General features: G+C 40.1%; 1 protein-coding gene across 2 annotated transcripts in view; it reads left to right on the top strand.

Moving 5' to 3' along the window:
• The window catches only part of htr1d (5-hydroxytryptamine (serotonin) receptor 1D, G protein-coupled), a 149,942-nt gene that overhangs the window by 101,054 nt on the left and 23,835 nt on the right, over nt 1-25,053 (top strand). Inside the window, exon 1 of one of the 2 annotated variants that reach the window (XM_088354865.1) lies at nt 828-1,206. The exons of the other annotated variant lie outside the window; for it this stretch is intronic. The gene's annotated coding sequence lies outside the window, so the exon portion shown is untranslated. Of the gene's footprint in view, nt 1-827; nt 1,207-25,053 lie in introns of those variants that run through there. 2 annotated transcript variants of the gene reach the window in all.

The raw sequence follows: 25,053 nt of genomic DNA, 5'->3' as shown, positions 1-25,053 counted from the left end.
TCTCACGCAATCAGTCTCTCACTCATTCTCTCACTCACTCTCTCACTCATGAAATTAGTCTCTTACTCACTCACGCAATCAGTCCCTCACTTACTCACTTACTCATGCACTCACTCAATTGCTCACTCACGCAATCAGTCTCTCACTCGCTCACTCACGCAATCAGTCTCTCAGTCACTCTCTCACTCTCTCACTAAGGCGATCACTCTATCTCTCTCACTCACGCAATCAGTCTCTCACTTACTCACTTACTCACGCACGCACTCACTCACTCACCCACTCACGCAATCAGTCTCTCACTCGCTCACTCACGCAATCAGTCTGTCAGTCACTCTCTCACTAAGGCACTCACGCGATCACTCTATCTCTCTCACTCACGCACGCACCCACTGGCGCACTCTTGCGCACTCTCACATAATCAGTCTCTCACTCATTCTCTCACTCACTCTCTCACTCATGCAATCAGTCTCTTACTCACGCAATCAGTCTCTCACTTACCCACGCACTAACTCACTCACTCACTCGCTCACCCACTCACGCAATCAGTCTCTCACTCGCTCACTCACGCAATCAGTCTCTCACTCGCTCACTCACGCAATCAGTCTCTCTCTCACGCACTCACTCACTCTCTCACTCTCTCACTCACTCACTCACTCACTCACTCACTCACTCACTCACTCACTCACTCACTCGCTCATGCAATCAGACTCACTCACTCGCTCATGCAATCAGACTCACTCACTCACTCACTCAGGTGGTCAAAACTTGGACCCCATCCGCCTGCGCCCACACATGAATGAACGCAACTAGTTGACGCCCCCACCCCCGTACATCAACCCACCATCACCGCCCCCTCCCCCTTTAGACGCGCGCGGGTCTCTCCGCAAACGCACGCGGAGATCGCGCAACCTTGAGCGGGCAACCTTGAACACTTCGGCGCCACCTTCCGAAGGCGCCACCCTCCGCGGATGGAGCGGACGTACGCCACTTTTCACCCGGCTTAAGTTGACAAAATCCGGGCAAGTGATGCGGAGCGTCTCGGTGCGTGATGGCGAGAGAACCGAAGGATGCGCGGCGGCCGGACGGCACCGCTCGGAACCCGCGTGCGTAAACTATTCTTGGGGGCTTCTTCTCCGGATCCCTTGATTGGTTGCTTTTGCTTATTATGGGTATTCAAGAAAGGAGCAGACTATCTCTTAAAACATGGTGAGTTTTTATTTTGATTTTATTACACTTTTTTAAAGATGTTCATGCGTTTTAATAGCATTTTTTTTTTAAATCTCAAAAACCAGTTTTACAATATAATAACCGGACCTCTATTATAAAACCTAGCACACCATTTTTAAAAATCAGTTAATATGAATAAATAACAACACAATAAGAGCATTTACGCACCAATTAAACCCTAATATGCGAGTATCCCATTTTTTTTCATTATCAAACAATTATTTTGTATTAATCCTAGTTTTTAACTCTAAATAGTTTAAGGATTATGTCATCATTGCATCCTACACACTTGCATTGTTTTCACCTTCTTTCAATTATGCAGGAAAGAGCTAAGGGTGGTGGTGGAGGCGCTTGGAGATTAATATTGTGTGCAGGGGTGGTCGAGGAGGGGGCTGAGTAGGGGTTTGCTTCAGAAGATGAGGGTTCCTGCATATTGGTTTATTTGCTGTCTCGTCTTCATCTGTTTCCCTCTTCCTCCCATGATTAGTCCTCCTCAGGAATATTACAGTGCGGCTTTTGTCAAATGGGTCATAAATCGGTCATTTTTTAAATGTTTATAGTCATTAGCTGTCGTGAAACTGTCAAAGGATATACATTAAGATTGATGTCTAATTATATGCATTCCTGTCAATGCTGAAACTGCTTTATGAATCATGGGTGATTGATGACCCGTCACATTTAAAAAAAAAAACAATTGTGAAATTATCGTTCCTTACTGAAATTGTATGCATTCCTGAAATGCTTAGCATTCCTGAAATTCCTTTATGATTAATAAATGATTTATGACCCGTTATGTTTTTCCAAATGAGTTAGGAAATTATGATTTATGCCTGGGATTATCCCTAACATTCCTGCAAGTTTGATTGTTTACTAACCCTCCAACTGTCGGTCAACTGTTCAAAAAACAAGATGTCTGCTTACATGCATTCTTAGCATTCCTAAAATGCTTTTATTATTTCTGAATGGTTTATGACCCCCTATACTAATGCAAATTAGTAACGAAATTATGATTTATGCCTGGGATTATCCCTAACATTCCTGCAAATTTGATTGTTTACTAACCCTCCAACTGTCGGTCAACTGTTCAAAAAACAAGATGTCTGCTTACATGCATTCTTAGCATTCCTAAGATTATTTTATTATTTCTGAATGGTTTATAACCCCCCTATACTAATGCAAATGAGTTACGAAATTATGATTTATGCCTGGGATTATGCCTAACATTCCTGCAAGTTTGATTGTTTACTAACCCTCCAACTGTCATTCAACTGTTCAAAAAACAACATGTCTGCTTACATGCATTTTTAGCATTCCTAAAATTCCTTTATTATTTCTCAATGGTTTATGACCCTCTATACTAATGCAAATAAATTACGAAATTATGATTTATGCCTGGGATTATCCCTAACATTCCTGCAAGTTTGTTTACTAACCCTCCAACTGTCATACTGTTCAAAAAACAAGATGTCTACTTGCATGCATACTTAGCATTCCTAAAATTCCTTTATTATTTCTGAATGGTTTATGACCCCCTATACTAATGCAAATGAGTTACAAAATTATGATTTATGACTGATTATATGCATTCATGAAATCCCTGACTTTCCCACAGGTTTCATTGTTTTTATAATCCTCAACCGGTCATAAAACTTTTAAAGGAAATTGTAAAATGTCAGATTATATGCATCCTTGGCATTCCTATCATTCCTGAAATCCCTTTTTATGAATCATGAGTGAATTCCGACCTTTTATATGATAATAAAGACTTTTCGTTTAAGATAAATTAAATGCATGACATTTCTTAACGCATGATTTATGACCCTTCGTAGTTCTATCACTGAGTTATAAAATTGTGATTTATGACTAATTTTATGCATTCCTGAAATTCCCAACTTTTCTGCAGGTTTAATTGTTTTATAACTCTCCACCAGTAATAAGACCGTAAACAATCTCTCATCTCATCTCATTAGCCGTACCGCTTATCCTCATTAGGGTCGCGGGGGGGCTGGAGCCCATCCCAGCCATCTCCGGGCAGTTGGCAGGGGACACCCTGAACTGGTCGCCAGCCAATCGCAGGGCACACAGGGACAGACAACTCATTCGCTCACTCACACCTATGGACAATTTGGACCGGCCAATCCACCTGAAATGCATGTTTTTGGAACGTGGGAGGAAACCGGAGGGCCCGGAGGAAACCCACGCAAGCACGGGGAGAACATACAAACTCCGCACAGGAAGTCTGGAGCTGGATTTGAACCCACGACAGGTTCCCATGACATGAACTGTGCCGCACAAGCGCTAACCACTGCGCCGCCGTGCTGCCCCGTAAACAATCTACACAACACAATTAAAATTAAGATTAATATCTGAATATATGTGTTCTTGGCATTACAAATATTCCAGAAATTGATTTATGATCTGCGGGTAATTTATAACAAATCATATTTGTGCAACGGTGTTATGGAACTGATTATTGAAAGTGGTTATATGCATGCCCATCATTTGACATGATGGGTCATAAATAATTTATTATTTACAAAAAATTCCAGTAATGTTGGGCATTTCAGGAATTCGTATAATTAGTGTTGTAAATCATAATTTCAACGTTCATGTGTGTAAATATGGCGGGTCAAAAATCAATCATAATTCACAAAGGAATTTCAGGAACATTAGACATTTCAGGATGGCATATAATTACTGTCAAACATAGTAATGTCATAGCTAATTTATATAAACATGACATGTCATAAATCAATCATAATTCTTAAAATAATTTCAGAAATGTCAGGCATTTAAGGGATGCATATAATCACATTCATGAATACAAATATTACATATCATTTGCAGAAACATGATGGGTCATAAATCATTCATGATTTGGCAAAGAATTTCAGGAATGTTGGGAATGTTTGGAACACAAGAATGCATATAATTACAGCCAGCAATCTGAATTTTTAATGCTCTTTTGGACAGTTTTATGACAGGTAAGCTGTTATAAACAACAGAACCTGACAAGTTTATGATGCTTTTTAAAAAAAACTGCAATAAAAGGTCTCTGTCTGTCCTCATATTGTGAAAAATCAGCGCTGTTTCAGGAGTCCAAAATCTCAGAATTCATAAGCAAAGAATATGAAAGAGAATTGCTAGCATGAACTCAACGCACTGCGCTAATGTTCTGTTCTCGCGCCCGCGGCGGGAAGCTAGCATCAGAGGCGGGAAAATCCTGGTCACGCTCTTGCTAATGAATAGCTAACGACGCGGAGTCATGAAAATTAAACGGATTAGGATATTGTTGGATACATGATTTATTTTCCTTCTTTTGTTGGTCGTTATGCTAACTATACAAATACGTTTTAATTAATGTTTCCGCTTAGGTGGTGAACCTAGCACGTGGTTAGCATCAATGACAACATGAGTAGCCTGCAAAACGGTTCTAAATATAGCTAAATGGGTATTGGATTATTTGAGTTTTGACTAATTCTAGTTTTTGAATTATTTTTTGTTTAGTTTTGCTACATCGCTGTATTTTGGGGTCGAGCTAGCCAACTTAGCCGCCTGAATCTTCCTTCAACGGTTGACGTTTTTTAAAGAGTAATTGTTTTCTACATTTGTCAATATGGAATCTGTCGCTTTATAGCAAAATTCACGCTTGGTGAAATGATATACCGTATTTTCCGCACTATAAGGCGCACCTAAAAGTCTTAATTTTTTTCAAATGCTGACCATGCGCCTTATAATACAGTGCGCCTTATATATGGCTCAATATTAAATTCGCAAGGTCTCGCAACTTATGCAACAGCCGCCGACTCGATTTTCCCCCGAAGGCGAAGTCGTTCGCGGTGTATGCTGGGATTTATATACCTGCGTTTCATTGGCTAACCAATGTGTCAATCATCATTTGAATCGATCGCTATTGGCTAAAGTTATTCGGAGCCTCGGATTGGCTAGAGGGCCAAAACAAACCCTGCAATTGGACGAAAAAGATGTGTCAATCATCCGTTAAATCGATCGCTATTGGCTGAAGTTATTCGGAGCCTCGGATACGCTAGAGGGCCAAAACAAACCCTGCAATTGGCCGAAAAAGATGACTGAATGGCAAGCTTGCTAATCTACGCCATAAAGAAACATGTTTCATTAGTCTGTATTTATAAATATTTTACTCTCCTGGATTTACTACACTCACAGTTGTAGGAAGACCATGATTGCGTATCATTATTGAACGTGAGAACTTAGGTGAGCAATGCGGCTTTATATTTTCCCGGTATCTTGTTTTAGAACGATCTTGATGTTGCTGTGATGAATTGAGTGAATTAAACTCAATTCCAAGTGTTTATTGTCATATGCACAGTAAAGTTGCGAGCGAAAAAGAAAATAGAAACTAAGGAATGGTTGGCATTTCTTGAATTCCAAGACTTTAACCTTCCGAATGATATTTGAAATGACGCATTTAAGTGACATCGTACGGACACCGCATCCGCACGTGTCTACGACACGTATTTGCTTCTTTGCAAGATTCGGGAATGTTAAGGGGGTAATCAGTTGGACTGAATCATCTGACTGTTTTGTCGACGTTCCCATTGTAGCGCCTTATAATCCGGTGCGCCTTATCTATGGAAGATATAGGACCCAAAACTATTTTTTGGGGGTGCGCCCTATAACCCGGTGCGCCCTATAGTGCGGAAAATACGGTATGTATATTTTTATTTTCCTGGAAAGAAAACGCATTTTGGAAATGTTTCAAGTGACAGTGTTAACACATATACAGTAATTCCTCGTTTTTTTGCGGGGTTAGGCCCTGCGATGGTCAAAACACGCAAAGTAAAAACTTTTATGTCTTTATTCATTAAACAAGCATAATGGGTCAGCGTTTTCAGGCATTCTACTTTAGCAAGGTTATTGGGTTTGTTGTAAGAGCGCCAGGGAGCCACTTGGGGTGCCAAAGAGCCGCATACAAAGCCACATATACTGGAGAGCAGATGTTTATTGATTTTAATGGTATTTATTATGGTTGCCTTGACATTAAACCCTGATAAAAACAGTCCCAGGGGCTTAAAGTACAATTCTGTACATTTTCACAAAAATCGGTTCAGCCATTTCGGAATCTATGAGTCACATACGAATGCACGCACACAAACACACACTTCAGGATTTATATAGAAGTACTATACTACTATACATTGAACCCAAAAGACAAACCCAATTTACAGACTTGATTAGATACAAATTAGACATCTTGGAAATGTTAAAAAAAAAGGTGGCCCCCAGTGTCCCTTCCTCCCCCTTACACTAAAACTTAAGGCCGCGCCACATCTGGGGCCACCCATCACAAAGATGGCCGCCATCACTCAAGGTGAAGCTCGGAGTCAAGGCTCCAGGAAACGCCTTCAGTCCCCGCCACAATAAAGTGTCAGAAGAAGTCAGACTGGGGATTTACTCCGAGCCAGCTGAGTCTTCCGAATTTTAAGCAACGTTAGAGAGAAAAAAGGAAGAATCCAAACAAATCTGTGGTCCTTAATAGGAGAGGAAATCTGCCCTTGGTTGTCATGGTAACAGAAACAGGGAAGAAAAATCAGAATTTTGATGAAAATAATTAAAGACATTTGAGGATCTTGGATTCGATTTGGATTACAGAAAGACATTTTCACTATTGCAGTTCAGAAAAACCGGGAGTGAAGATAGCAAATTAATATATCTTTTTTTTTTTAATCATTTTTTCGATTAACCAAGATTAAGACAATATTTTGTAACAGTTTATGATGAAATGTCATAAATCTTTCTACCTGCTCTTTGATTAAAATTGTCAAAATCTCAGTGCGGCACCAATGGTAGAATTTATACAAGGTTTCACCGAGTCTTAAATAACCTAAAAATATTCCAATACCAGCCCAAAAACATAGTTTTTTTGTTCGGATTTAATCCCAAATTTCCTAAATTGATATCAGTCTGATATCAGTCCGATGTCATCCCCACAAAGTCAATATCAGAATTTATCAGAATTTACCCCAAATCTCTAATTTTCAATAAATAGCCCAAAAAACAGTATCAACTTGTATTGGATTTCAGCCCAAATATCTCTATTGAAATCAGTTTGATACAAGCCTAATAAATCATCGTGAATTTTCCCAGATATTAACTAAAACCTCCTAGATTGATATCAGTTCGATATCAGCTCCAGAAACGGTACAATATTTAAGCAGACTTATCCAAAATGTTGATAATCATACTAGCCCAATATCAGCCCAAAGCAAGTATGGGATATCATTGGATTTTTTTGTTCGTTTTTGATATTTGTATGTGTTCAAAATCAGTCCCAAAATTCTTTTTTATTGGTATCTTTTTTATATCAGCCAAAAAACAGGTATTGGATTTTGTCTGATATAATCCAAAAACGCTGATACCCTATTCATATATCAGCCCGAAAAATTGTATCGAAATTTATTGAAGTCGGTCCGAGTTTCCTCTTTTGATATTTGTCTGATATCAGCCATTAAAACAGATAGTTGGTTTAACCTGGTATCATCCAAAACTTTGATATTTTTTTAAACAACAGCCAAAAAACAGTGCAGGATTTCATTGGATTTTAGCCTAAATAATCTATATTGATACCAGTCTGATATCAGCCCAAGAATTAGATATTTAGTTTTCTCAAATATCATACAAAATCCGACACTCCCATATCAGGTTGCAGATCCTTTTCTAAAATCTGTCTGATATCAGCCTGAAAAATTGTATCGAAATTTATTGAAGACGGTCCGAGTTTCCTCTTTTGATAATTGTCTGATATCAGCCACCAAAACAGATAGTTAGTTTAACCTGGTATCATCCAAAACCTTTATTTTTTTTTTAACATCGGCCCGAAAAACAGTACAGGATTTCATTGGATTTTAGCCCAAATATTGTATATTGATACCAGTCTGATATCAGCCTGAGAATTAGATATTAAGTTTTCTCAGATACCATACAAAATCCGACACTCACATATCAGGTTGCAGATCCTTTTCTAAAATCTGTTGTTTGATATCTGTCTGATATCAGCCCGAAAAATTGTATCGAAATTTATTGAATACGGTCTGAGTTTCCTCTTTTGATAATTGTCTGATATCAGCCACCAAAACAGATGGTTGGTTTAACCTGGTATCATCCAAAACTTTGATATTTTTTTAAACATCAGCCAAAAAACAGTGCAGGATTTCATTGGATTTTAGCCTAAATAATCTATATTGATACCAGTCTGATATCAGCCCAAGAATTAGATATTTAGTTTTCTCAAATATCATACAAAATCCGACACTCCCATATCAGGTTGCAGATCCTTTTCTAAAATCTGTCTGATATCAGCCTGAAAAATTGTATCGAAATTTATTGAAGACGGTCCGAGTTTCCTCTTTTGATAATTGTCTGATATCAGCCACCAAAACAGATAGTTAGTTTAACCTGGTATCATCCAAAACCTTTATTTTTTTTTTAACATCGGCCCGAAAAACAGTACAGGATTTCATTGGATTTTAGCCCAAATATTGTATATTGATACCAGTCTGATATCAGCCTGAGAATTAGATATTAAGTTTTCTCAGATACCATACAAAATCCGACACTCACATATCAGGTTGCAGATCCTTTTCTAAAATCTGTTGTTTGATATCTGTCTGATATCAGCCCGAAAAATTGTATCGAAATTTATTGAATACGGTCTGAGTTTCCTCTTTTGATAATTGTCTGATATCAGCCACCAAAACAGATGGTTGGTTTAACCTGGTATCATCCAAAACTTTGATATTTTTTTAAACATCAGCCAAAAAACAGTGCAGGATTTCATTGGATTTTAGCCTAAATAATCTATATTGATACCAGTCTGATATCAGCCCAAGAATTAGATATTTAGTTTTCTCAGATATCATACAAAATCCAACACTCCCATATCAGGTTGCAGATCCTTTTCTAAAATCTGTTGTTTGATATCTGTCTGATATCAGCCCGAAAAATTGTATTAAAATTTATTGAAGACGGTCTGAGTTTCCTCTTTCGATAATTGTCTGATATCAGCTACCAAAAGAGATAGTTTAACCTGGTATCATCCAAAACTTTGATATTTTTTTAAACATCAGCCAAAAAACAGTGCAGGATTTCATTGGATTTTAGCCTAAATAATCTATATTGATACCAGTCTGATATCAGCCCGAGAATTAGATATTTAGTTTTCTCAAATATCATACAAAATCCGTCACTCACATACCAAGTTGCGATACTGTATCACATTTCATCAGATCCTTATCTTAAATTTGTTTTGATATCTGTCTGATATCAGCCCCAAAAAACAGATAACGTTTTTTTTTTAATATCATCCAAAATCTCTGGTATTGATCTGGTATCAGCCTAAATAAAACGGTATTGAATTTCATTGGATTTCTTCCAAAATATCCAATATTGATATCGGTTATCGGCCAAAAAAATAATATAAGGTTTTATTGGATTTCATCCAAAATACATATTAGCGTTAGCATGTTAGCTTCTTAAAAACAAAAAACAATCATCAGTTTTTATGACCATAAACTCTGAGTTTGAGCTTTAAAGTTAGATTAACCCTTGCTTTAAAGCTTGAGTTAAAACCGCATTAAAGCTTTAACTCAGAGTGGGTGTCTTTGGAGCTTTGAGGCCAAGCTTTGAATCTTTAACATTTAATGACATTGCAATTTTGTTCAGTGACCAAATATTTTTGGCAAAAAATAAAATCTATTACTCTGAAGTTATTTGTTATTTCAGGGAAATATTAAATACAGATTAGCGTTAGCGTGTTAGCTTCTTTAAAACAAAAAAAAATCATCAGCGAGCTACGCCGTTTATATCAGGGTATTCCAACCCTTTTCAAGCTAGTTTGATATGCATTTCTAAAATGACAACTTATTATTTTATTACTATATTGTTACTATGTTATTACCGGTTGAAGTGTTAAGAGTAGGGTTAAAGAAACACCGTGCTCTGGGGTTGCAAAGACAATCTCATTAGCGTTTTATGTTAATGACTCTTGAAATAGACGCAGTCATTCACAACCCAGATGAGCTATTATCAGAACAGGTACACGAGGAATTTCAGCTGTCCTTAGGGGGCACCGCAGTGCCCGCGAGCACCACCTTGGAGACCCCTGGTTTAACATAATAGCAACAAAAACGCTAGCATGTCTTCCCTGCGTTTTCATAGCAACTGTAACTAAGGAAAAAATACTTTCTTTGCGTCATGAAAGCGCACATGACTCTTGAAATAGACTGTCATTCACAACCCAGATGAGCTATTATCAGAACAGGTACACGATGAATTTCAGCTGTCCTTAGGGCGTGCAGCAGTGCCTGCGAGCGCCACCTTGGAGACCCCTGGTTTACTATAATAGCAACAAAAACGCTAGCATGTCTTCCCTGTGTTTTCATAGCAACTGTAACTAAGGAAAAAATACTTTCTTTGCGTCATGAAAGCGCACATGACTCTTGAAATAGACTGTCATTCACAACCCTGATGGGCTATTACCAGAACAGGTACACAAGGAATTTCAGCTGTCCTTAGGGTGTGCCGCGGTGCCCGCGAGCACCACCTTGGAGACCCCTGGTTTAATATAATAGCAACAAAAACACTAGCATGTCTTCCCTGTGTTTTCATAGCAACTGTAACTAAGGAAAAAAGACTTTGTTTGCATCATTGGAGCGCACGGGGGACACGTTGTCCTCATCGTTTTCTTTATGAATCAAATTTAATGTTGTTGGCTTGCACGGACGGGAACGAGAGCAGCGCCAGATCGTTTTAGTGTCATTTTGGGTCTCGAACGCGACTACAAACTCGCCGGGGCGTTTTGAAGTTGAGTCGGCTGGGGGGGGGATTAATATCGTCGGGCCCCTGCCGGCCCTCGTCAGGCCCCCTTTGTGTTTACAGGAGTCGGCTGAGCAGATGGCGCTGCAGGAGGAAAAAAGTCCGCCTTTGGGCTAGGAAACGGCCCGTAGATGAGTTGTTGGGTTGGTGATTGATGGGAAAACAAAGAAACTTGACAAAAATAATCAATGTATTACGATTCTTTTCATTTTTTTTTAGAGCTTTAAGGCTGTTTCGGGGACGGGAACCTTTTGACCCAACGAGCCATAAAAGCAAAAATATTTTCAAAGAGAGCCACACCGTATATTTTAAGACAAAATTGAACAAAACCGAAAACCAGATCTCGAGACAAAAACTAGTTCTTCAGCACATTTTATGTCAATGTGTGTCATTTGCTGATTCGATCAAATTCATGAAATAATGACAATGTCAGGACCAGAACAGAGACAGGACCCACTTGCGTACGTTTCGCTCAGTTTTATTGGGAAGAAAGGAAAGGATTGCACAAACGATCCGGTGATTGCTGGTCGTGGGGAGCAGGTCTCTCTGAACGCGGAAGTGGGACTTCCGTGGCGAGCGATGGCGGTGTCGGGAGCGTAAAAAAACAGGTCAGTAGCCAGGACAGGAGAGCAAAAACGTGTTCGGAAATGAGTCCAAGGCCAGGAGAGGAGAGTAGACGTGGTCAAGATCAAAAAACGGGGCGAAGCCGGGAAACAGACGGGAGCCAAAACAGGAGTAAGTCAGGGTCGAAAAGCTTGCCTAGAGTAAACTGAGGTTCGCAGACGGACTGACAACAGGTGACAGATAGATGAGGGTTTAAATAGTGACAGGGAGCCAATCAGAGTCCGAGGGAGTTGGCGCCAAAGGAGCGGGCATCAGTAATCATGACAGAGAATGCCAGAGCCTGTGTCCCATATCTATATTAAGGAGGGGGAGGAATTTTATTGTCTTATTTTATGTACAAAGACATTAAAGAGTTCTTTACAAATAAATCTGAATTAATTTAAAACGATTTGATTCAAATTTGTCTCCCGCCTTCAGTTACCTAAGTGTTGAAGCTCATTTTGACCACCATTTATGTCCTAAATAATGATTTCGAAACAAGGTGCAAGCAAAGCTGTTTTGTAAAAATGTCACCAAATACTGCAAACGAGAAGGATATTTGACATCAGGGCAGACTGCACAGAACGATAGCACGAAGGGGAGTTCCTCGCGCTGTGCGCAGGGATCCGGCTCACCCAATCGAACTGTTCTGAGTGGTTTGCTGGCGTTTTCACCTGTTTACAGTTCGTTCTGTGGGTTTTCATTGTAAAGTATCTTAACAGTGAACAGACATAGTTTAATGAGTTTTACTTGGTGACCTACTGCCAAGCGGGGTTAGTTGTTGTGACACCCTGACTGTAAATTGTAGGTTAGAAAGTGCCCGATATAAACTGGACTAAACCTAGAGGAAAATTAGTGTTGCCTTGGCTATATAAGTACCAAAATCAGGATCTAACCACCTGACCTCAGAACGCCACAGAGAGATTTTTATTTTAGCCCCGAGCCATATGTACTTATCAAAAGAGCCATATATGGCTCATGAGCCATAGATTACCGACCCCTGCTTTAAGGCTTCTTTAATTATTGCATTAAAGCAGGTTAAAAACATTGACTCTAACTGTAATGAGTTTAAGCCTTATTGCTCTTTTAACCCAAGAGTTAAAACTTTAAACCTGCTTTCACTTTTTGATTCTTGCTTTAAGGCGGGTTCAAAGCTTTAATGCTATTTTAATTAACCTTTAACTCTTGTGTTGAGTTTTAATGTGGCTCAACTCTGAGTTAAAGCTTTAATGCTGTTTCGAGTTAAAACCGGGTTTAAGAATTAAAGCTGCTTTAACTCCTTCACTCTTCCTAAAAAGCCGGTTTGAAGCTTTAATGCTATCTTAACTCAAGAGTTAAAACTTTAAAGGGGCTTTGATTCTTTGACTCCTGTTTTAAAGCACGTTTAAAGCTTTAATATTATTTTAACTCAAGTGTTAAATCTTTAAAGCTGATTTAACTCTTTGAGGAAGGTTTAAAACTTTAATGCTATTTTAACGGAAGAGTTAAAGCTTATTAAGCTCTTGCGTTTGAGCAGTTTCAAAGCTTTAACTCGGCGTTGAAACTTCAATGCTGTTTCAACTCGAGTTAAGTCTTCAAAGCCTCTTAACTCTTTTACTTTTGTGTTGAAATAGATTCAATAATTTAAGCTTCTTTAACTAGCGTTGAACCGGATTTAAAGCTTTAATTCTGTTTTAACTGAAGAGTTAAAACTTTAAAGCTACTTTCACTCTTAGTTTTTCAAACCTTAATGCTATTTTATCACATGAGTTAAAGCTCCTTTAGCTCTTGCATTAAAGCATGTTCGAAGCTTTAAGTCTGAGTTTAAATGACTCAATTCTGAGTTAAAGCTTTAATGCTGTTTCAACTCAAGAATTAAAAGCTTAAATTGGTTTGACCCTTTAACTTTTGCCCTGGGAAAGGTTTAACGTGTTAATGCAATTTTAACTGGGGTGTTAAATCTTAACTAAATAGATTTAAGGCGTTAACTCTGAGTTTTAATGATGCCCAATTGTGAGTTAAAGCTCCTATACTGTTTTCTCATCTCATCTCATTAGCCGTACCGCTTATCCTCATTAGGGTCCGGGGGGGCTGGAGCCCATCCCAGCCATCTCCGGGCAGTGGGCAAGGGACACCCTGAACTGGTTGCCAGCCAATCGCAGGGCACACAGGGACAGACAACTCATTCGCTCATTCACACGTAGGGACAATCTGGACCGGCCAATTCACCTGAAATGCATGGTTTTTTTGGAACGTGGGAGGAAACCGGAGTGCCCGGAGGAAACCCACGCTAGCACGGGGAGAACATACAAACTCCGCACAGGAAGTCTGGAGCTGGATTTGAACCCACTACAGGTTCCCATGACATGAACTGTGCCGGACAAGCGCTAACCACTGCGCCACTGTGCTGCCCATGGGTTGCATATCATCCCGGAAAATCTCATTTCTGAAGCAGGGGGCGTTTACAGGCTGGAGATTATTTTTAGAAGTCCGAATCGGTTTTATGTTAATATATTACGATCCTTTTACTCTCGGATGCTATTTTTGCGGACAGGAATAAGTGGGCGGGGCCTAAAACTCACCTTCACCCCATCAGCGAATCCGGGCACTTTAATAGGCAGCTTGTTCCTCCGCGTCGCTCGTCGGACGATGAGTTTGGACCTCCGGCTCCAAAAGTATTTGTTGTTTACGTTGCACTTTTCCCTGCAAGCGTATTCGGTTAATTACTCTCGTACTTTCGGGATTTGTCGTTCTGCCCCCTTGCCCTTTTTGGTCAGCGATTTCTTTGTTTTATTTCCATTGTGTGCCGCTTTGATTTCTATGAACTTATGTTGAACTTCATCGGGAATCCGTACAAGAAAAAGGTCACTTTTTGCTTTAGTTACCGTATATATTCCGGTACCATGAAGAAAATAAGTATTTGAACACTACTATTTGGCTGTTTCTCCCACTTAGAAATCATGGAGGGGTCTGAATTTTTTGTCGTAGGTGTATGTCCACTTTGAGAGAGATAAACTAAAAAGAAAAATCCATAAATCACAATGCATAATTTTTTAACAGTCAGGGTTGGGTAGGGTTACTTTGACTGGATTACTTTCAATTACTTTTGGATTACTCCAATACCAAATATGCTTTGAGACTGGGAGGTCGCTGGTTCGCGCCTCGGCCGAGTCATACCTAAGACTTATAACATTGGTAAAATGGCGGCGCCCTCTGTTGGCTGCGGCTGCATCGGCTCGCTACAACGGGTCAGGTGTATCGACATTTCGTTCTGTGTACATTGTTACAAAGAATGACAATACAAAGGAAATTATTATTATTATTATTATTAAAAGACAAAAGAAACTAAATATGAATAAAATGATGACTCACAACACGTGGTAAGCTTTCTCTACTGGCTTTGATCTCTTTGATCTCCGGCAAAACGAACATAAAATGCGACAGAAACAAAATGAAAATAAATCCAAACAGCTTGCCAACATATTTTTTGCCGTTCCATGTATTCCGTTACTCCCCAAGCCTGCACAGAATTTAGTGATTTTATTCATATTTAGTTTTTTTTGTCTTTTATTAGCATGTTTGGTATTGGAGTAATCCAAAAGTAAGTGAAAGTAATCCAGTTAAAGTAACTCTACCCAACCCTGTGGGTGGACTAACAGGTCTTTCAGTATCAGAATTCTAGATGATACACAGGTGTTCAAATACTTATTTGCAGCTGTATCACACAAATAAAATGTTAAAAAATCATGCATTGTGATTTCTGTATTTTTCTTTTTAGTTTATCTCTCTCATAGTGGACATGCACCTACGATAAACATTTCAGACCCCTCCGTGATTTTTTAAGTGGGAGAAATAGCAAAATAACACACATTTGTGTATAACACGCACTCCTTATTCTTGATTAAAAATCTTAATCAATAAATTCAGACCAAACATTCTAAGTGATAAATGTTGTAGAATATGTGCAGCCATGATTAAAATATTTTTTTGACAACCTAAACTATAAACACAATTCACCTTAACCACTTGGGTTGTAGGGGTACCACTTCTTGTAGTGTGTCTTGGGCAAGTACATCCTGGCGGTCCCCATTCCTCTCTAGGCTGTTTTTTCGGGTAGGGGTTTGTTCCCCCCCATGTTTACCAGTATAAAATTCCCAATGTAGTTATTTAAAGTCCGATTCGTCATCAAGAGCGGTTTCCCTTGTCGTGCTTTTTTACGTTTATTTGTATCGTTCAGAGCACAGTTAGGGCACAGTTTTGAGGTCATGCAATCAAATCAGGCTACCAGCCTTCCTGTGCTGAGTTTGCATGTTCTCCCCGTGCTTGCGTGGGTTATCTTCGGGCACTCCGGTTTCCTCCCGCATTCCAAAAACATGCATTTCAGGTTAATTGGCGGGTCCAAATTGTCCCTAGGTGTGAAAGAGCAAGTGAGTTGTTTGTCTCGTGTGCCCTGCGACTACCTGGCAACCAGTTAAGGGTGTCCCCTGCCCACTGCCTGAAAAAGGCTGGGATGGACTCCAGCACCCTCCGTGACTCTACTGAGGATAAGCAGCCCAGATAATGGATGGCTGGATGTATTGGTCAGGACAACTTTCTTCTTCTCCATTCACTAACATTAGTCTCTGGTACCATGACTCAATATCGTGTGATAATGAGATAAAAAGTAATGCCTTTTTAAATGTCATCTATATACCTGGTGATCTAGTGGTTAGGGTTCAGTGTTCTCACTGTTGCATCTAATGTTTTGCGATTGTGGTCAGCGATATTTTTCAACTGATTACAAACACAGTCATACACTTGTGTAAAACCCGAACTTTGATTTATTTTTAAGATTAAAAAAAAGTGTGTTATACATGAATAAATACGGTATGTAATAATAAATACAGCTTTCATTATTTTTAAGTCCAAATATACAGTACTGGTGGTATTGGTGTTTGGTATCGATGACAACAAGAGAGTAAAATTTGGAGTTTGTGAGCAGCCCAATCCATTAGTCTTGATTCCATGCTCCACTTCTGAAAGGATGTTCAAAATTCTGAAACCCAAATAACGGAACTGAAACTGAAAAAAAAAAGATTTGAAGGTTATAAAAACATGAATATAAACAGAAACAAAAAGAACGGAAAACTGAAACTGCGACCCCAAAGATTGTCTGGGACAAAAGTGAGAAACTCAAAAAACATCAGAAACTGAAAACAAATCTGAATTTTAAAATAGTATTGAAACAGAAAAAAATGATTAAAAACAGAAACGTAGCTCCCACTTAAAGGTTAAAGGTGTGAAACTCGGGAAACAACAGATCTGAAACCGAACAAAATATTTGAAAGTTAAAAATCGTATTGAAATTCCCTAAAAAACTAAATAAAAGCAGTTTTCTGTCATATTTTCTTCAATACAATTGGATAAAGTGCATACAATTCTTAACCATAAACAACACTTCCTTCACGGTCTTGTACAGTAGGAGCCCTATTGGTACAGTTTCCTGTGTTTTCAGTGTTAATTTTTTAATTGTTAATTTTTTTCCCAATTTAAGTCATTCATATTAATGCATACTAAATGGTATTTGATGGATTAAACAACAAAAATTCGGGAGCCGAAAGAGTCGTCTCCCTTTAGTGAGCCAAGCCAAAAGGCTGGTTCTCTAAAGATTCGGAATTCCCATCTCTACAACAGACCATTCGAGTTAGATTTAATTCATTAAACTCAATTTATATTGTTTCCTGCAGACTGTTATTTTAGTACCGTAAATTCCGGACTATAAGCCGCTACTTTTTACCCTAACTTTCAACCCTGCGGCTTATTCAGTGATGCGGCCAATTTATGTAATTTTTCTAACAGCCGCTAGCGGCGCTCGAGTGTTGCTACTATTAACTGCCCTGTCAAAGCTATATTATTATTATTAAAGCTTTGAAAACTCTCTTGTTGTACCGTCTTTCTTTGTAAATTTGTGTAACCCATGTATAATATGTATTTGCAACTGTAAATTTTTTTTAATGTATTTATTTGTATTTATTTTAGACACTTATTCTGATATGTTTTGCACGGGTGAACGAAAAATGAGGAGCGGAACATACGCGGGGTGCCGAGTTTAAGTGGGGACCGCTAAAGGTGAGGGACAGACAAGGAAAGAAGAGGGGGTAAAAAGTTGGTTAAAGAAAAAGGAGTTGCGTAAGTAAATGTGTTCATTTGATATATTTTTCCCACCCTTACCTTTGGAAATATACACTTTTTTCCTTGGATTACTTTCAACGGGACCCGGACTCTGCAGGTCTGCGTCAAACCTTAAGTACCGGTATCATTTTCCGTGATTTTTGAACTGTGGACTTTAATGAAGGACATTTAGTTTCAATCGCGGGACTTGAAGTCGGGTTTGGGTTAATTTTGTGTTTGTGTTACATTTATAAATGTGGGCGCATGCGGCTATACAGGTGCGGCTTGTGTATTTTTTACTTTGTCTAAAGAAAAATGAGTTGCGTGAGTAAATGTGTTCATCTGATATATTTTTCCCACCCTTACCTTTGGAAATATACACTTTTTTCCTTGGATTACTTTCAACGGGACCCGGACTCTGCAGGTCTGCATCAAACCTTAAGTACCGGTATCATTTTCCGTGATTTTTGAACTGTGGACTTTAATGAAGGACATTTAGTTTCAATCGCGGGACTTGAAGTCGGGTTTGGGTTAATTTTGTGTTACATTTATAAATGTGGGCGCATGCGGCTTATATACAGGTGCGGCTTGTGTATGTAAAAAATCGGTTTTCCTCTTAAAATGTGGCAATAAAAATGCACTCGGCACGGGCTCCCCCCCCAAGGCTGCGTCCTAAGCCCCTTGCTGTTCACCTTGATGACACACGACTGCGTCCCTAGGTCCGCCACAAACCACATCGTGAAGTATGCTGACGACACAACAGTGGTGGGCCTCATCAGGGATGACAACGACCTGGCCTACAGAGAGGAGGTGGAGCAGTTGGTGGGCTGGTGCAGGGACAACAGCCTGGTCCTGAATGTCGACAAAACTAAAGAGATCATTGTCGACTTTAGGAAAAACCAGCCCAACCATGCCCCACTTTGCATCAACAACAAGGCTGTGGAGGTTGTCAGCAGTATCAAGTTCCTAGGGGTGCACATTACAAACAAACTCACCTGGTCCGTGAACACTGCATCACTGGTTAAGAGGGCACAGCAGCGCCTGTACTTCCTGCGGAGGATGAGGAGAGCCCACCTGCCCCCACCCTCCCTCATTACATTCTACAGGGGCACCATAGAGAGTATCCTGACCAGCTGTATCTCTGTGTGGTGTGGAGGCTGCAGCGCTACCGACTGGGGTAGTGTGAGGAGGGTAACGAGGACAGCAGAGAAAATAATCGGGACTACACTTCCCTCCATTCAGGACATTGGCCAGAAGCACTGCCTATCCCATGCTAAAAACATTACCGGGGACCCCTCTCACCCCCATCATGGACTGTTCACTCTGCTAGCCTCTGGGAAGAGGTACTGCAGTGTGCGGTGCAGGACCACCAGGCTCCGCAATAGTCTAGTCCCCCTGGCCATTAGACTGTTAAATGGTCAATCTAACATATAGTTAACTTAAATCTAAACGGCTGCTAATCTGACTTTTTGCACTACTGGCAGTTTTTTTTTATAGCTTGCCACTCCTTGCACATTTGTAATTACAGCGTTATTGTTACAGTGTTAATGTTACTGTGTACCTGACTTGTTAACCTGACTGCCCATTTTGCACATCTGGTTAGCTACTCTTCTTGCACTATCGGCACTATGGTAAAATACTATACGTAGCCAAAATACAATACAACATTATTTATATCTGTACATTCAAGGAAACTGTGGGGGTCAGATGCATCGACATTTCGTTCTGTATACACGTGTACTAGAATGACAATAAAGTAGATCTGAATCTGAATCTGAATCTGAATTATAGTCCGGAATTTACGGTATGTGGTTTCCTGAATATATTTTTTGCTCTTCGAGTGTAGGATAAATCTGTTGCAACTACCTATCTGTTTTCTATTCAACTGACTCAAAAAAATAGAGTAATCTGGTACTAACCCAGTTACTTCTTGGAAGAAGTAGTGAGTAACTATAACTAATTACTTATTTAAAGTAAAATGCCTAACGCAACATGTATAAATACGTATATATAAGTCCAGCAAAGCCAAAGAGTTGCTCTCCAGGTGCGTTTTGCGTAAATTAGCATGTAGAACAAAAAAAACTGCTTTTAACTCGTGCTAGCATTTGCATGCGTACGTAGGCGGGGCAGTGCAGCTGGTGCAAGTGCGTGCAGGCCTACACAACGCGGGAATAACACCCACTCTCCCTGCTCCAGGGCACCTGCAAAAAACATGGAGATACACACCCCAGAAAAAAAAACCGAGAATCTGTGTTTTTTTCCTACTCGCTTAAAGGGAATGTTTTGAAAAATTAATTTTAAGTGCTTGTATACAAATAATTGAACAAGCTAATAGGTTCTGGGGTATGTTTGTTTTGACTTTTAATTGTGAATAAAGGATGTTGCATTTAGATTTAGAGTTTTTTGTGTGCTCGACACAATTGTTTAGAACAGGGGTGTCAAACATGCGGCCCGGGGGCCAGATCAGGCCCGCTAAGGGATTGAATCCGGCCCGCGAGACAACGCTCAGAGAAGCGCAAGAGAAAAACGAGCTGCAGGTTGAAATATGTCCACTTGAGGTTGCCAAAGCCAGGTGCCCCGAACAAAGACTTGTATTTCTCTCTCTCTCTCTCTCTCCCTCTATCTCGCTCCTTTTATCCCCTCCCCTTTTCTCTCTCTCGTTGTCTCTCTCTTTCACTTTCTGTGTCCCTCTTCTTCTCTTTCTTTGTTTCTCTTTGTCTCTTTCTCTCTCTCTCTTTGTCTTTTTACCTTATTTTGCTCTCTCTTCCATTTTCCCTTCTCTCTCTCTTGTCTCTTTCTCTCTCTCTTGCTTTCCCGTTCTCTTCTTCTCCCATTCTCTCTTTCTCTCCTTCTTTTTTTCTCTCCTTCTTTCTTTTTATTTCTCTTTGGATATCTTTATTTCTCTCTCTTTCTCTCATCATTTGTCTTTATCTCTTGTTTCTCACGTTTCACGTTCACTCTCTCTCTTTTTTCTCTCTTTCTCCCTTTCTCTCTTTCTTTGTCCCACCCTCTTTTTCTCTCCTCTGCTTTGTCTAATTTCTTTCTCTCTTTCTTTCTCTCTAATCTACTAGTCCGGCCCCCGAGAGAATGTTTGTTCTTTTCTGTGGCCCTCGAGGTAAATTGAGTTCGACACCCCTGGTTTAGAACGCATGGCCCCATTCCCCGGCAGAGATTAAAATTTCTAAAAATAAACCAGTCGAAAGAAAGCTTCAACTTAAAATTGCATTTCCCACAATGTTTGACCAAGTGACGGCTCAGCGCCACTACATGTCAGTATAGGGGCAGCAGTATCTCAGGAGGTAGAGCGCTCTTCTTGGGATCAAGGTATCCCAGTTCGAATCCCGGCTCGTCCGTGTTACATGTCGAAGTTTCCTTGGATAAGACACTGAACCCCTAATAACCCCAATAAGCAGGTTAGCGCCTTACATGGCTGCAAGGCCGCTATTGGGAAATGTGAAGCACATTGTAAAGCACTTTGGGAAGTCATTGACTTGAAAAGCGCTATAGAAATGCAGATCATTTCATTTCATTTTCCAATATGGATGCCAATTTATGAGAAATGAGTGATCCTAAAAATATCCAAGAAGATTGCGTTATACTATTCATTGATAGCTCTGTATACAAGATTACTTCATTCCCGTATCGTGCTTGTGTCTAAAATTTCTCGTATTTTGAGCGCATTTTCGTAATACAAATGAACTGAAAACCAATTACCGTATTTTCCGCACTATAAGGCGCACCATGTTATAAGGCGCACCTTCAATGAATGATATACTTTTAAACTTTTTCCATACATAAGGCGCACCCCATTATAAGGCGCTATAAGTGCATGCTGGTTTAAGATCAGGTAATTGTGCAATTTTGTAATTGTAATCCTGTGCAGTCTTTCGAGAATTTTTTGTGATCAAGGGCATCATAAATAAATGTGACTTAACTCGACTTGGCTACAGTAGAGGATATAGTTACGTTATGCAACCGTTGGATGGTGCCGCGCTAAAGGGAATGTCAACAAAACAGTCAGATAGGTCAGTCAAACTTTATTAATAGATATCAAACAAGCTTTCCACAACTCCATTCACTCCCAAAATGAATAAACAGCCGTTTTATTATTTTCTCTGAGGTAAAGCATTTTCGTGACACATCTTTAACATCTTTGAACAACAGCAAGGCATAACATTTTACTTTTCCTCCATTTAGTCAACACGCAAAAAAACCGTCTGATACCGTTATGGTAAATTAAACGTTAGTGCAATCGCAATACAGTGACACTCGTAATGTGGAAAAACAACAAGTGTAAAACAATAACAGTAAAGCAATAACATAATAACTGTAAAATGTAAAACGTTGTAGTGGGTTTTACATAATTCACCCATGGAACCATTGTTCAGTTAGCGAGTTCCTAGGGGGACTCTTAATTCTGCCGGCTCGTGCCACTCTCGTGTTCGATTCATTAATGTTGAACTCTCTTGCTGCTGCTCTATTCCCGTGTTCTACTGCGTGATTGATCGCCTTGAGTTTAAACTCTGCGTTGTAAGCGTGTCTCTTAATAGGAGCCATTTCAGGGTCTTTATACAAACGCACAGATAAAAGAGAATCGTTGTTTAATATTTCCCAGTATGCACAGCGCACTTCTTCTTCTACGTGAAAAACGGAGTCGGTGGCTGCTTACCGTAAGTCGCGAGACCTGTCGCGGCTCAATATTGATCCATATATAAGGCGCACCAGATTATAAGGCGCATAGTCAGCTTTTTTTTTTAAAAATCAGATTTTATGTGCGCCTTATAGTGCGGAAAATACGGTAATTTGTTCGCGGCTTCCCAAAAGCATACAAGTTTACCCTAAATAGTTATAAAACACATCCTCCTAAACACATTCATTTGATAATCAAATATAAAAATACAGTTATAAGTGTCAGTGTTAAAACTTGAGATTGTATTAGGATGAAGAAAAAATCACACTCTTGAGTCAGAGATTTAAGTTTTTGATAGCCCTTCCATCAGAGGCGTGTGCTTCCAAAATCGTTTCAGGAAGGAATCACGCTCTGCCTCATTTATTGGAAAATACAAGAATGAAACAACACATCTGATTGGTTTAAACGAGATTACATGAACATGGGAAACAGATCTGATTGGTTTGGACAGAAAACACATGTTTAAATAAAGTGAATAATGCTGGTCGCTAGATGGCGTGTGAGCATAATAAATGGGCAGTAAAAGGAATAAAAGAAAGGAATGTAGGGAAGAAACCACTTGAGCGGGCTTCCCGGCACCAAAGCGAAGGCCAGCTTGATGAATAGATAGCGGGCCCCAAGAGGATACAATTATTGTGTAGTTACATTTTACATATGATTAACATTTAATTACCTTTATAAGTTACATCAGGACCTGAGAGGGGGTGGTTGATTCTTTGGATTACTGTTGTGGGAGTAAAGACAACAGGCTTGATTCTCACCCCAAATATGTTTTAGATATTACAATCTAAGTGATAGATTTGAGTAAAGCGGACCCAACTGCAGACAAACGAGCTGAGCGACAAGAGTTTATTGGGACCAAGAGTAATAACTAAAGGCACTTGGGATCTAGGGAGAAAAGGATAAACATGTAACAAAAGTACGGAAAAACATCTGGAAAAACTGAAAAGTTAAGGATCGACTAAAGACTGCTATCAAAGGGTCTAGAAACATATTCAGGTAGGAACATAAAATGATGACTCACAGCACGTGGTAAGCTTTCTCTCCTGGCTTTGATCTCTTTGATCTCCGGCAAAACTAACATAAAATGCGACAAAGACAGTCATGATTACTAACTCTGATCACCTGGAGCAATCATGTGGGCGCCTTCTGATTGGCTGGCACTTCGCTCGTAAGCGCGCTGCGCCCAGACCTCCTCGTCAGAGTGTACTTTGTAACCCTATGTGACTCTCCTGATTTCCCGTTCGTCAAAGAACTCTGCTTACCTGTTTCTGTCTGCCTCCGATCCGACCTGTTTCCGTCCCACGCTTCGATCTCCTCTCCAGCCCCGGTAAACTCGACCTGCCTGACTTCCTCACTCCGATTGGCCACTTCATCCGAAACTATCTCTCCGGCTCCGCCGCTGACGTCTGACGGCCATCACGTCTCCCGCAAGCCCTGAACGCTTCCTTAAATAAAGAACTGAAACGAATGCTCTGGGGTTTCCTGGTCTGTTCTGGTCTCCTGATAGAGACAAAATGAAAATAAATCCAAACAGCTTGCCAACATCCTTTTTGCCGTTCCATGTGTTCCGTTACTCCCCAAGCCTGCACAAAATGTTACCGTATTTTCCGCACTATAGGGCGCACCCCCAAAAAATAGTTTTGGGTCCTATATCTTCCATAGATATGGCGCACCGGATTATAAGGCGCTACAATGGGAACGTCGACAAAACAGTCAGATGATTCAGTCCAACTGATTACCCCCTTAACATTCCAAAAGCTTGCAAAGAAGCAAATACGTGTCGTAGACACGTGCGGATGCGGTGTCCGTACGATGTCACTTAAATGCGTCATTTCAAATATCATTCGGAAGGTTAAAGTCTTGGAATTCAAGAAATGCCAACCATTCCTTACTTTCTATTTTCTTTTTCGCTCGCAACTTTACTGTGCATATGACAATAAACACTTGGAATTGGTTTGTGGCGGACCTAGGGACGCAGTCGTGTGTCATCAAGGTGAACAGCAAGGGGCTCAGGACACAGCCTTGGGGGGAGCCCGTGCTGAGGTAGATGACATCTGAGATGTTCTGACCTATCCGCACTGATTGGGGTCTGTCACTGAGGAAGTCCAGCAGCCAGTTCCGCAGGGGGGTGTTGAAACCCAGGAGTCTTATTTTGTCTACCAGATGTTGTGGGATGATGGTGTTGAATGCTGAACTGAAGTCCAGGAACAGCATCCGCACATGGGTGTTCTTCTCCTCTAGGTGTGTTAGGCTCAGGTGAAGCGCAGAGGAGATGGCATCCATGGTGGAGCGGTTTGTCCGGTAGGCAAACTGAAAGGGGTCGAATGAGGAGGGGAGACTGGAGGTGATGTGCTCTTTAACCAGTCTCTCAAAGCACTTCATTATGATAGGAGTCAGTGCAACGGGCCGGTAATCGTTGAATGATAAGATCTGGGATTTCTTTGGCACAGGGATGATGTTGGCAATTTTGAAGCATGATGGTACTTTGGCTTGGTCTAGCGAGGTGTTGAAAATGTCTGTTAGTACACAAGCCAGCTGATCGGCGCACT

This window comes from Urocampus carinirostris, chromosome 15 (genome assembly GCF_059441175.1).
Source record: "Urocampus carinirostris isolate Australia breed hairy pipefish chromosome 15, RoL_Ucar_1.0, whole genome shotgun sequence".
NCBI classification, from domain to species: Eukaryota; Metazoa; Chordata; class Actinopteri; order Syngnathiformes; family Syngnathidae; genus Urocampus; species Urocampus carinirostris.
This window is presented reverse-complemented; position numbering and strand designations above follow the sequence as displayed.